Source organism: Trichechus manatus, unplaced genomic scaffold, assembly GCF_000243295.1.
Source record: "Trichechus manatus latirostris isolate Lorelei unplaced genomic scaffold, TriManLat1.0 scaffold00005, whole genome shotgun sequence".
Classification (NCBI taxonomy): domain Eukaryota; kingdom Metazoa; phylum Chordata; class Mammalia; order Sirenia; family Trichechidae; genus Trichechus; species Trichechus manatus.
Window position 1 is genome coordinate 6290643 of NW_004443941.1, and position 12898 is coordinate 6303540.

Here is a 12898-nt window from a genome sequence, read left to right on the forward strand (position 1 = left end):
GAGGAGGAGGAAGAGGAGAAGGAAGAAGACCAGGGGGAGGAGGGAGAGGAGGAGGAGGAGGAGGAGGAAGAAGTCCAGGGGGAGGAGGGAGAGGAGGAGGAGGAGGAAGACCAAAAGGAGGAGGAGGAGGAAGAGGAAGCCAGGGGGAGAAGAAGGAAGAGAGAATTTTTTAGATGCGTTAACACATCTAATCCTGACAAGAATCCTATGAAGCAGCTATTGTTAGCCCCGTTTTATAAATGAGGAAACCAGGGCTGGAAGCAATTTCCCTAAGGTCCTAGAGACCCCATAGCTCATAAGGAGAAAGGAGGGACTTGAACCCAAGCGGACAGCGCCAGAGGTTGCCCTCGTAACCACTACACTGCATTGCCTGGATTTAGGTTTAACATTTACAACCCTAAACTACATCAGACTGATTTGCAAACAGATTTCCCAGAGCTTAAAAAAGACTTTCCTTATACATACAAGATTTGAGGCTTTTCCTCTTTTATACTGTGTCATAGAACTGATGATCTAAAGCAGTAGAATAATTCAACATCTCACAGTTCTTAAGTCACCCTTTCCACCGACGCATTGCATTTCATTTCACTAATTTTTATAATTAATTAATACAATTGCTTTCAGCTCAAGAGTTATAGCTATGCACTTGTTTTTGTATTTTTCAAGAACCTGGATTTTCTTTTCTCTAGAAGACTGCTTATTTGTTAACTAAACATTTAGCATCTGTATCTTTTGGCAGGAGGAGCCCCGGTGGCGCAGTGGTTAAGCGCTTAGCTGCTAACCGAAATGTCAGTGGTTCCAACCTACCAGTGGTACCACAGGAGAAAGATGTGGCAGTCTGCTTCCATGAAGATTTACAGCCTCCGAAGCCCTATGGGGCAGCTCCACTGTGTCCTATAGGATCGCTAAGAGTTGGAATCGACCAGATGGCAGTGGATTTGGTCATCATTCATAACTTGTTCCATTTATCATAATTTATCAGTGGAAATTATGCTTGGTTTTGGAATGACCCGTGCAGACTGGAAATGGCGTTAGTTTCCACTAAATGTAAATAAAAGATATTGAGCGTGTATTTTACCAGTGGAAAATTACCTAGAACTTCAACTGAGCCCTTTTAAAAACACAATCTGAATTTTTTTCTTAATGGTAAAAACAGGTGATGATTTATTTGTTAAATATTTATCTCACCCTTTAAATTGATCAAAATTCTCCAGAATTCTCCAGACTATCAAATTAAAAATCACTGTTACAAGTTACCAATTTACAAATTTGAGTCACGAATCACAAATCACAGTCACTATCAAGTTGTGAATTAATTTGAGTAACTGCATTCAGTAGAACTTACTAGGTGACTATAATGTGACTAAATAGTACAATTTCAAAGCAAGCACCCATATTATTTACAGGCAGGGTTGTTTATTGATTAAAATAAATAATATAAAAGGGCTGTTTATTGATTAAATATGAAAAATCAACCTCTTTTTAGCTCTTCCTTTCCCAAGTAACATATGTGCTCCAACAGTTAATTTTTTACTAGTTTTCCAAAAAAGATAAGGTAAAATTTGATTTAAAGAAAGACAATGAAACTAACCACACCAATGAGTGAAGCTTCTGTGATGAACAGACCCAATATTAGGCACTGATAAGATATACCTAAAAACTGGAAAACAGGCCCCAGACATTTCTACCCCACTATTCTGACGTTGTCATTTTCACTCTGGGGCTATTTTGACCACATTATTATGGAGAGAGATATTCTGAAATTAATTTCATTAAATCATTATAAATATTTGAATAAGTTCTTATTCACATACTTATAATATTTCTCATTTTTTAATTATATATATATATTCTAATACTGTTTTCATCATTTATTTTGGTGGTAAATTTTATAATGAAGACTTTATTCATTTATCAGGTTTTCATCTGTTATCAAATTCTACAGATTATACCTTCAACAATTGCAAGTTTTCTTTTTGTGACCCTTTTTTCAAACCAACTAAAAATTTTGCAACCTAAATTTTGTCAAGAATATTTTATTCTTATGTTAAATTTGGTAAATAACACATTTTGCCATGTGAAGTTTTATTATCATTTTTATTTCTTATTGGTAATTATACCTGTAATACTCATTATGATCTTGAGTTTTAAGCAACAGAAGAAGGAGAGTAAGGAACAGGAGGAAGATATGGACTGTGTGGCTAACTGCCTCCAGGAACAACTGCCACCTTTGTCATGAGACCACAAGAACTGGATGGTGCCCGACTACAATTACTGAACATTTTGATCAAGGATTATATAGAGGAATCCTGATTAAAAGGGGGAAAATGCAGAACAGAATTTCAAATTCTCATGGCCTCCAGTCTTTCTGGAGCCATGGGGGCTGGATGAACCCCTGAAACTATTGCCCAGAGATAATCTTTAAAACTTAAGCCAAAAATATCCCCTGAAGTCTTCTTAAAACCAAACAATCATTTAGCTTAACTAGCAAAAAATATCTGCCTTGAGTATTATGCTCTGTTAAAAACTATCTATAGGAGATTAAGTAGATGACACCAACTTGAAATATTAGACAGGAAACTTAAGGGGCAGTAAGTTTATTTTGATGGGGGAAGAACACCTCAGAAAAGGACGGTGAGAATGGTTGCACAACTCGAATACTGTAATCAATGTCGCTGAACTGTACATGTAGAAACTGTTGAGTTGGTGTATGTTTTGCTGCGTATATTGTCAACAACAACAACAAAATAAATAAAATAAAAACCTGGTTGCCAATTTATGAGAATATATAAGTAATTTCTCTCAGATAATCTAGGATTGATCAATTATTAAGGGTTGGCCAGTTATACAGTTTGTATACTTCTAATCACTGCTGTATTCCATGAACTGTCTGCATCATTGACTAAGTAACCTTGGTCAAGTTGCTTAATACGGCTATTTCCTAGTGTTCTCATCTGTAAAATCAGAATTACAACATTGCATACTTCCATCAAATTGCTGTGAGTATTATAAAAGAGAATACATGTAAAGCACATAGAATAGGGCTTGGCACCTAGTTAGCAATCAATAAATATTAAACCCATTGCTGTTGAGTGGATTCCAACTTATAGTGACCCTATAGGGTTTTCAAAGAGTGGCCAGCAGATTCGAACTGTCAACCTTCTGGTTAGCAGCCAAGCTCTTAACCACTGTGCCACCAGAACTCTGCAATAAATATTAGCTATGGTAATTTTTACTACTATTATTAGTGGCAGAGAAAAGAGCAGACAAGGAGTCAAAATGTCCTCGACGTCATTATGACAGAGTCAAGATGGCAAGATCAAAAGGTGGGGTCAGAAGATGCTATTTCTTTTACACATGGTATTTAACTCAATTGCAACTCTACCCTGAAAGAAAGACAGAAGAAAATCTTGTTATTAATACTGACAGAATTCCCTATGATAATTTACCAACCATTCTACTGTTCTAAGAATACCTTTGTACTAAGTTCATTGAGGTGAAAATATAATACAATGCTATGTAATTCATACCAAAGGCTGCTACCTTCTCATGTTTTTTTTCAAGTTGCTGTAATGATTGCTCATGGTTCTCAAAAACTACAATATTAATATTTACTTGTTTAGCAATCTGCCCTTCTCAATATGTTTTCACATCTACTGCCTCAGTTGAGGCTCACAATCAACCTGAAAAGTTGGTTAGGACATCATAGGGACATGATAGCTGGTGCACGAAGAAAATGAAGATTTGTCCAAGATACACGGCTACCTAGGAGGTGAGCCAGAACTAGAAGTTAACCCTTTGAAAATACACCTCAGTTTTAAATATTTGAGGTCTTCTACTTATACACACCACCACACATGTGTCAGTTTGTCACACTGTGGTGGCTTGCCTGTTGCTAGGCCACCAGTATTTCAAATACCAGCAAGGTCACCCATGTTGGACAGGTTTCAGTGGCACTACCAGACTAAGACAGACTAGGAATAAAAGCCTGGCAATCTACTTCCAAAAATTAGCAAATGAAAACCCTACGGACCACAACAGAATATTGTCCAATATAGTGCTGGAAATTTCAATTGAAGTTGTCAAGGATTTTATTCTACTTGGATCAACAGTCAATGCCTATGGAAGCAGTAGTCAAGAAATCAAACAAAGCATTGCATTGGGAAAAGCTGCTGCAAAAGACCTCTTTAAAGTGTTAAAAAGCAAAGATGTCACTCTGAGGACTAAGGTGTGCCTGACCGAAGTCATGGTATTTTTAATCACCTCACATGTATGTGAAAGCTGGACAATGAATAAGGAAGATCGAAGAAGAATTGATGCCTTTGAATTGTGGTGTTGGAGAAGAATAGTCAATATACCATGGACTGCCAGAGAATGAACAAATCCATCTTGGAAGAAGTACATCCTTAGAAGTGAGGATGGTGAGACATTGTCTCACTTACTTTGGACACAACATGAGGAGGGATCAATCACTGGAAAAGGACATCATGCTTGGTAAAGTAAACAAAAAACAAAACAACCTGTTGCCATCGAGTTGATTCTGACTCATAGGGACCCTACAGGACAGAGTAGAACTGCCCCATGAGGCTTCCATGAAGTGGCTCGTGGAGTCAAACTACTAACATTTGGTTAGCAGCTGAGCTCTTAACCACTGCACCAGCAGGGCTCCTGGTAAAGTGGAGGGTCAGCAAAAACAAGTGAAATCCTTCTGGAGATGAATTGGCCCAAGAGCTGCAACAATGGGCTCAAACATACCAACCATTGTGATGACGGCACAGAACCGGGCAATGTTTCACTCTATTGCACATAAGGTCACCATGAGTCAGAGCTGACCTGATGGCAACCAACAGTAATAATAATATAGAGTTAGAAGATGAGCACCCTAGGCTGGAAGGTATTCAGAATACACAGTGGCCACAACAATGGACTGGAGCATACCAATGATGGTGAGGATGGTGCAGGACCAGGCAAACTTTCGTTCTGTGGTACATGGGGTCACCATGAGTCAGAGCTCATGGTTGGTAACAACTATACTGGACATGATGCTTATTATATCTAAATGAATTATGTTTGATACATAAGTCTGATCTCCTCACCCACCCTACCCTAAAATGCATTTTGATGGCTTCCCACTGTTCTTAGAATTAAAGACCAAAATCATCCGTAACATGGTCTTTGAGACCCTGGGTGATCTGGCCCTGCTGCCCATCCTCATATTGCCCCTGCTGCTGCTCATCCTCCAACTCCAGCCACTCTAGCTCTTACTTATCACCTCCAAGGAATTGCTCTCCCCAACCCACCACCAAGTAAGTCCTCTTCCTCCTTCAGATCTCCTTCTCCCACCTCACAACATGACAAACCCACCTATTATATGCTCTTACAGCAACATGTACTTCCCCCCTTTGAGCACATATTATTGATACAATTTTAAGTGCATATCTGTGATTGTGTGATTACTGTCGTCTTCCCCGTTAGTCCACATACTCCAAAGGGGTACGAACTCTGTATCTGGCTTCACTTACCGCTGTTTTCCAATGTTTATGAGTGTGCCTGGAACACAGTAAGTAAACTATGAAACAAAAAACAAACAAATGCACAAATGTGGCCTAGTAACTAGTAAGCATATTTGAATTTATGCTTATTGTTTGTGACATACCTCTTGTAGCCTCCCTTTTCAATGGCTCCCATACAGAACATGGTTCCATAGAGGCAGCAGCTTTTTCACCCAAATGAAGCCCTGGTCCAAGGAAACCCAGGGAGGGCATAGACTGTTACACATATCAACGACCCCTCATTCTTCTGGGAAGGTTTGAAGTTACCATTAAAAAAAGAATAAACCAAACCAGTTGCCGTCGAGCTGATTCCAACTCATAGTGGCTCCATGTGTGTCAGAGTAGAACTGTGCTCCATAGGATTTTCAGTGTCTGACTTTTCGGAAGTAGACTGTCAGGCCCTTTTTCTGAGGCACCTCTCGGTGGAGTTGAACCTCCAACTTTTTGGTTAGCAGCCGAGCACATTAACCGTTTGCACCACCCAGGGACTCCTGGAAGTTACCATATGGGTGGGGAGAGCCAAGGTGTGCCAGAGAAAGACTCGACCCCTGTTAGATGCAATGGGAGTTAATCCCTCCACAGTTAATCTCCCTGCTTGTACTTCTTCTTTTCTAATTTTGCTGTGCTTTAGGTGAAAGTTTACAGCACAAATTAATTTCTCATTCAAAAATTTATACACACATTGTTTTGTGACATTGGTTGCAATCGCCACACTGTGTCAGCACTCTCCCCCTTCTCCTTTACACTCAGGGTTCCCCATGTCCATTTGTCCAGGTTTCCTGTCCCTTCCTGCCTTCCTGTTTTGCCCTTGAGTAGGAGTTGCCCATTTGGTCTCATATACTTGATTGAACTAAGAAGCACGTTCCCCACATGTGTTGTTTGTTTTATAAGCCTGTCTAATCTTTGGCTGAAAGGTGGATTTCGGGAGTGGCTTCAGTTCTGAGTTAACAGGGTGTCCAGGGGGCCATAGTCTGAGGGATTCCTCCAGTCTCTGCAAGATCAGTAAGTCTGGTCTTTGTGTGTGTGCGTGAATTTGAATTTTGTTCTACATTTTTCTCCCACTCTGTCTGGGACCCTCTAATGTGAACCCTGTCAGAGCGGTTGGTGGTGGTAGCCAGGCACTATCTAGTTTTTCTGGGCTCTAACCTCCCTTCTGATAATTAATCTCTTCTCAGATGATATAAAGATTTCTGACCACCTGACAATCCTCACCTTTTGGCCTCTTTGGAAACAGTCACATTTTTTATTACTTGGGAATTTTTCTGCTGTTTTCCAGCTCAACTTAACTTGTTAACTTCAAATTATAATATTTGAGTTGGAAACTCTAAATGTGCAAAAAGAGGATAAATTAATCTGGCCTGATCTACCAATCCCAAGAGTATCTCTTCATGGAATGATGGCATCCTAAGGGAGGAATGGACGTGGGAGACAGCATAACCCATCCTCCTTCACACCCACAACACCAAGTCATTCCATGTCTCTCAGTGCAGTAATCCATCGAGCTAGGGCAATCTGCTCCGCACATATTAAGGGGACTTGGAACAGAACCTCATGAATGTCCTGTGATAATAGAACAAAGAAGGTTGAGTCTCTCCACAAAGGTCTAGAGAATTAGGAAGAGATGGTGGAGAAAAGGGAAGGTATCTGAAAATAGGAGTTGGGGAAGGAAATAAGTAATGAGAAAAAGAAGAATTAGGAAAAATAATGAAAATGAAAACAAATAAAAACAAATTCTGGAAGCCTGCAAATCAAGACAGCCCAGGAAATGAGCCAGAAAAGGCTTGGTAAAAAGAGAACTGAAGGGAAATGAGGATGCTCTGCTGATTCTGTTGTTGTTCTCTTACAAGACAGCTACAACGGGAACTCTTACAGTTACTGAACAAGGCAGAAGTTAGATGTGTTCTAATGTACTGTGTTTGCAGGAATAGAAATTTCTGAGGTAAGAGAGGGGAGTCCAAGGGAATATACAAATCAGACGAAAGACTCAAGATGCAATGTAAAGCATCCCTGAAATCTGTTTTTAAAAAAATCACACTGAGCAGCTAAAGGAACTCTTCCAAAACGTTTAATTTTCCTTCTTTTACTCACTACCTCACAGTGTGTTCACCCATATACCCTGCTGTTACAAAAAAAACTCAAACCCATTACCGTCAAGTCAATTCCGACTCATAGAAACCCTAGAGAACACAGTAGAACTGTCCCATAGGGTTTCCAAGGCTGTAAATCTTTACGGAAGCAGACTGCCACATCTTTCTCCCTCGGAGCGGCTGGTGGGTTCAAACCACTGACCTTTTAGTTAGCAGCTGATCACTTAACCACTATGCAACCAGGGCTCTTTAACATAATGTTACTGGCACATAAATCAATACTTGCATAAAAATCAGAAATAAAAAATATGTGAGCACAGAAGTTTCCTGATATTTGCAAGACTCCAATACACAGACAATCCTGGCCTGATCCGTTAACATACTTTAAGAAGCACGTTTGTTCTTAGTTCAGTGATGGGCAAGGTGCCACCAGCCTTAATTTACATGCACTAATGTACTCTCTAAAGGGAGCCCTGGTTGCACAGTGGTTAAGCACTTGGCAGCTAACCGAAAGGTCAGCAGTTCGAACTCACCAGTCTGCTTCTGGAAAGATCTACAGCCTCGGAAACCTGATGGGGCAGTTCTACTCTGTCCTATAGGGTGGCTATGAGTTGGCATCAACTCAATGGCAATGGGTTTTCTTGCTTCCGTTTTTGTCCTTGGAATGTACTCTCTACAAGGCAGTGGTGGTTCAGTGGTAGAATTCTCGCCTTCCATGTGGGAGACCCAGGTTCGATTCCTGGCAAATGCGTCTCATACACAGCCACCACCTGTCAGTAGAGGTTTCATGTTGCTATGGTGCTCAACAGGTTTCCACAGAGCTTCCAGACTTAGACAGATTAGGAAGAAAGGTTTGGCGATCTACCAGTGAAAATCAGCCAATGAAAACCCAATGGATCACAATGATCCAGTCCTCACGCAGTGCTGGGGATGGTGCGGGCCTGGGCAGCATTAGGTCCTGTTGTGCATGGGGCCACCATGAGTCAGGGGCCAACTCCATGGCATCTAACAACAACACTGTACTCTCTATAAGGAGCAGGATTTCTCCAACAAATTTCTTTGGAATTGTCATACGAGGTACTGCTGCAAAGTGTATAAGCTCTTTCTGACTACAAATTTGCGACCAGGCAGAGACTGAAGCACCAGAAGATTTGGAAAATCTGGCTCAATGTACTTGTGATGAGCAGTATGTGGCCAGGATGTGCCGTTGACTCAGCTGTGACATCTGCAGCTCGGAAACCATCTCTTAGGATGAGAAACTTGCATGAGATACGGGACACCTCCTCAGCTGGGGAAGATCTAGTGCTGATCAACAATAGAGCACATGATAAAGCAAATAAAGTCCTGTGGGCTCTCCCAGGGGATGGGGGAGTCTTTGAAAGGGACAAGCTGCAGATCATATAGGATAATCTTAGTCGAAAACAGCATCAACCAGGAGGCACAGTAACTCCCTTTCTGCCAGAGGCTGACTCCCTGGAAGGGGCTCCCAGAGCAGTCTTCAAGTCTGTTGACTTGTTTTTTCAAGCTGTGAGTGTACCTCGCAGCCACATCGATTTGTTTTGTTGTTGTGACATGGTCTCCATAGATGTGCACTGAAATTGTGCCCAGCTGCGCTGAAGCCAAGAACCATGCAATCTGGAGGTTGTGCAAGCAAGATTACAAGGCTCCAAGGTATCCAGTGCTTGCACTGTTCCTCTCTTCCACTTACCTCCAAGCTTTGCTTGTCCAGCCCGGGCAACGGAGCACTACGTAGAACCAGATCCAAGCGCTTTAACGAAGTGGCTACATTTGCAGAGAAAGAAACACAAGTTCATCTTCAAATCACGGGCTTTATTTGCATGTCAATCACAACCAGGGCCAGTTTAGTGTCTGGGTTTTTTCCGTCGCCCCTCTCCTTTCTGCACAGAGCCTAACTTGCTCACCCTCGTTCCTGTCACAGGGCTCCATCACCTTCAGGTTTTCCTTATCCCTGAGCCTCTCGAGACTGGTCTTCTCAAGAAAACAGCTTCATCGGCTCATTCACACCAGATTTAACAAATAAAAATATAGGATACTCAGTTAAATTTGAATGTCGGATAAACAACAAACAATTTTTTTTTAGTACAAGTATGTCCCATGCAATATTTGGGACATACTTAAACGTAAAATTTTATTTATAGTAAACTTAAACCTGTTGCCGTCGAGTCAATTCTGACTCATAGAGACCCTACAGGACAGAACAGCACTGCCCCATAGGGTTTCCAAGGCAGCTGGTGGATTCAAACTGCAGTTAGCTGTGAGTTCTTAACCACTGCACCACCAGGTCTCCTATATTAAAATCTGTCCTGTTTACTTGAAATTCCAAAACTCTAGTCGTGTAGTGGTTAAGTGCTACGGCTGCTAACCAAAAGTCTGGCAGTTCGAATCCAGCAGGTGCTCCTTAGAAACTCTATAGGGCAGTTCTACTCTGTCCTATAGGGTCGCTGTGAGTCGGAATCAACGCGATGGCAACAGGCTTTTATTTGAAATTCAGATTTAACTAGTGTCCTGCATTTTACCTGGCACCTGTACACAAAAGAGTTAGGATGGTTTTATCACGTGGGATGTTTTTACCTCTCCCAGGATACTCACTGAATTTTCACTTAGGGTCAAAGTCCCCATAGCTTAAACCAAAGTAATTATTAGGAGTTTTGAGCAAAAACTGGAAGAAACATATATTACACCAGGAAAGCAATCACCTATTACTCCCGACCATAAGAAGTGGCCTTTTTAAAGCTGTGAAAGCCTGCACCCCAGAGACAGAAAGCATTGTTGGATTCCTACCTGCTTGGACTCAAAGGTACTGATCGGCTTACATCAAGTCAAAGAATGTGACCGTTTGTGTTAACTGATGCTCTATTCTTCTAGATGGAGAAAATATACTTCAAAGATACAAGTCCCTGCCCCAAAACATCCATTTCCACAGTGTCTTCAGTGGGCTGGAGACATGGATGGTGACAGCTGAGTACCCCAGGCCTCAGCTCACCTGTCATCGACAACGATTTCTCACATGGTGCGCATACTGACGGAACCAAGTGTGAAATATACACTCTTCAAAAATCAGAAGACCTGGAGGTTTGCACAGGGAGTAGAAAGAAGTGGGAAAAGAATGGAAATAAAAGAGAAAAAGGGGAATAGAACAGAGAAAACAAAGGAGTAAATTAACTCAATACAAAAAATGGAAATAGGGAGCAAGGAGGGCAGGAGCCCTGGTGGCACAGTGGTTAAGAGCTCGGCTGCTAACCAAAAGGTCGGAATTCGAATCCACCAGCCACTCCTTGGAAACCCTACGGGGCAGTTCTACTCTGTCCTCTAGGGTTGCTGTGAGTTGGAATCGACTCCATGGCAATGGGTTTGGTTTGATATAGGGCCAACCCGGGTTGCTTGGAAGAGGTGAATGCCTGGTGGTGTGAGTTGAGGGTCTCTGGGGAGAACCCTGTGGCAGACACTATAGATGGGCTCGTTCCACATCTATTCACCCCCCTCTGGAATGCCTCCCTGTGTATACAGAAGCTGGTGAACAAAAAACTCCTTTTCCCAAACTTCCTTGCAACTAGGGTTCTGAGTGTGATTAGGCTCCTCCAGCAAATGCACTCTCAAAACTTGAATTCAGAACTGCGTGAGATGAGGAGACAGGCCCGATAGGAGGCATCGTTTTGCCGGTGCAACTGGACTGTTGACTCCTTGATTTAGCAGAAGCAGCTCTGTGACAGCAGCTTCTCCATTCGACCGGCCATGTCATGGTCAAGGCAAGGAGAGCAGTTCCTTGGATGGCTCAGTTGTGGTGTGGCTTTGGGACTTGTTCCTGGAAGCTCCCCAGCCTAGATCCTGTTTCTTCAGCCTGAAGACCACTGTGGTAGACCCCTGAAACATCTCAGCCTAAGCCACCTAGAGCGGGGTCTGTTCCTGGCAACCGAACATCAGCTGAAAGAAAGCCACAGCCCACCGATCATGGATTCCGCTAGCCTAGTGGTTTTCAACCAGGGGTTACTGTGCCTCCTGCCCAGGGGACATCTGGAGACATTTCTGGTTGTCACTACAGAGAATGGAAGTGCTCCTAATATCTAATGAGCAGAGGCCAGGGCTGCTGCTGAACATCTCACGATGCACAGGAGGGCCCCAAGCAACAAAGAACTACCCAACCCAAAACGTCAACAGTGCTGAGGCTGAGAAACCCTTCTCTGCTGTTGGTGTTAGTTGCCATCCAGTCGACTCCTACCCCGTGTGTGCAAAGTAGAACTGCTCCATAGGGTTTTCAAGGCTGTGACCTTTCGGAAACAGATCACCAGGCCTTACTTCTGGAGCCTGTGGGGGTGTTTGAACCGCCAACCTTTCAGTTACTATTCCAGCACTTAACCATGAGTGCCACTGAGGGACTCCTAACCCTTCCCTGAATAGCCCAGTTTAAGCACTTATCATTAAGAAAGCGATATGCCACTGGTTCATGCAAGGAGGAAGGGATGAATAGGTGGAGCATGGGGCATTTCTAGGGCCGTGAAACTATCCTGTATGGCACTGTAATGGTGGACACCTGACGTGATGCCTTTGTCAAAACCTATAGGACTGCACAACACAGAATGAGCCCTGATGTAAACTGTGGACTTTAGTTAGTAACAATGTATCGATACTGGTTCATCAATTGTAACAAATGAACCACAGGAATGTACAGTGTTAATAAGATAAATAATGTGCAGGAAGGAGGGGGTAAATAGGACCTCTCTGTACTTTCTGCACAATTTTTCTGTAAATCTAAAACTGCTCTAAAAAAATAGTCTATTAATAAGTTTTAGTGAAATGTTTGCAATATTTTGGCTTTGCAATCATCATCCTTTACAATGCAAATAGCCCTCAAAAAACTTCATAGGTAAAGTTTGGCTCTCAGCTGACCTGGTGTCAAAAACTATAGTCTCTCTATTCTAAGATTTACATGACTTTCATCTTGTAATATTTCTGTAATCACATCATGGCCCACAATTAAGGTGTGCTTTTCACGCAGTGATAACTTTTCTTATTTTTTTATCAGAAAGCTGTGATTAAATCTATGGTGTACCTTAAAACTGGTGACATCCTGGAATCAAAGAACTAGGGTAATTTAAACTGGTACTTCCCTGGGGAAGGAACCCTGATGGCACGGTGGTTAAGTGCTCAGCTGCTAACCGAAAGTCGACAGATGGAACCCACCCAGCTGCTCCGGAGAAAAGACCTGGCGATCTACTTCCGTAAAGATCACAGTCTAGGCAA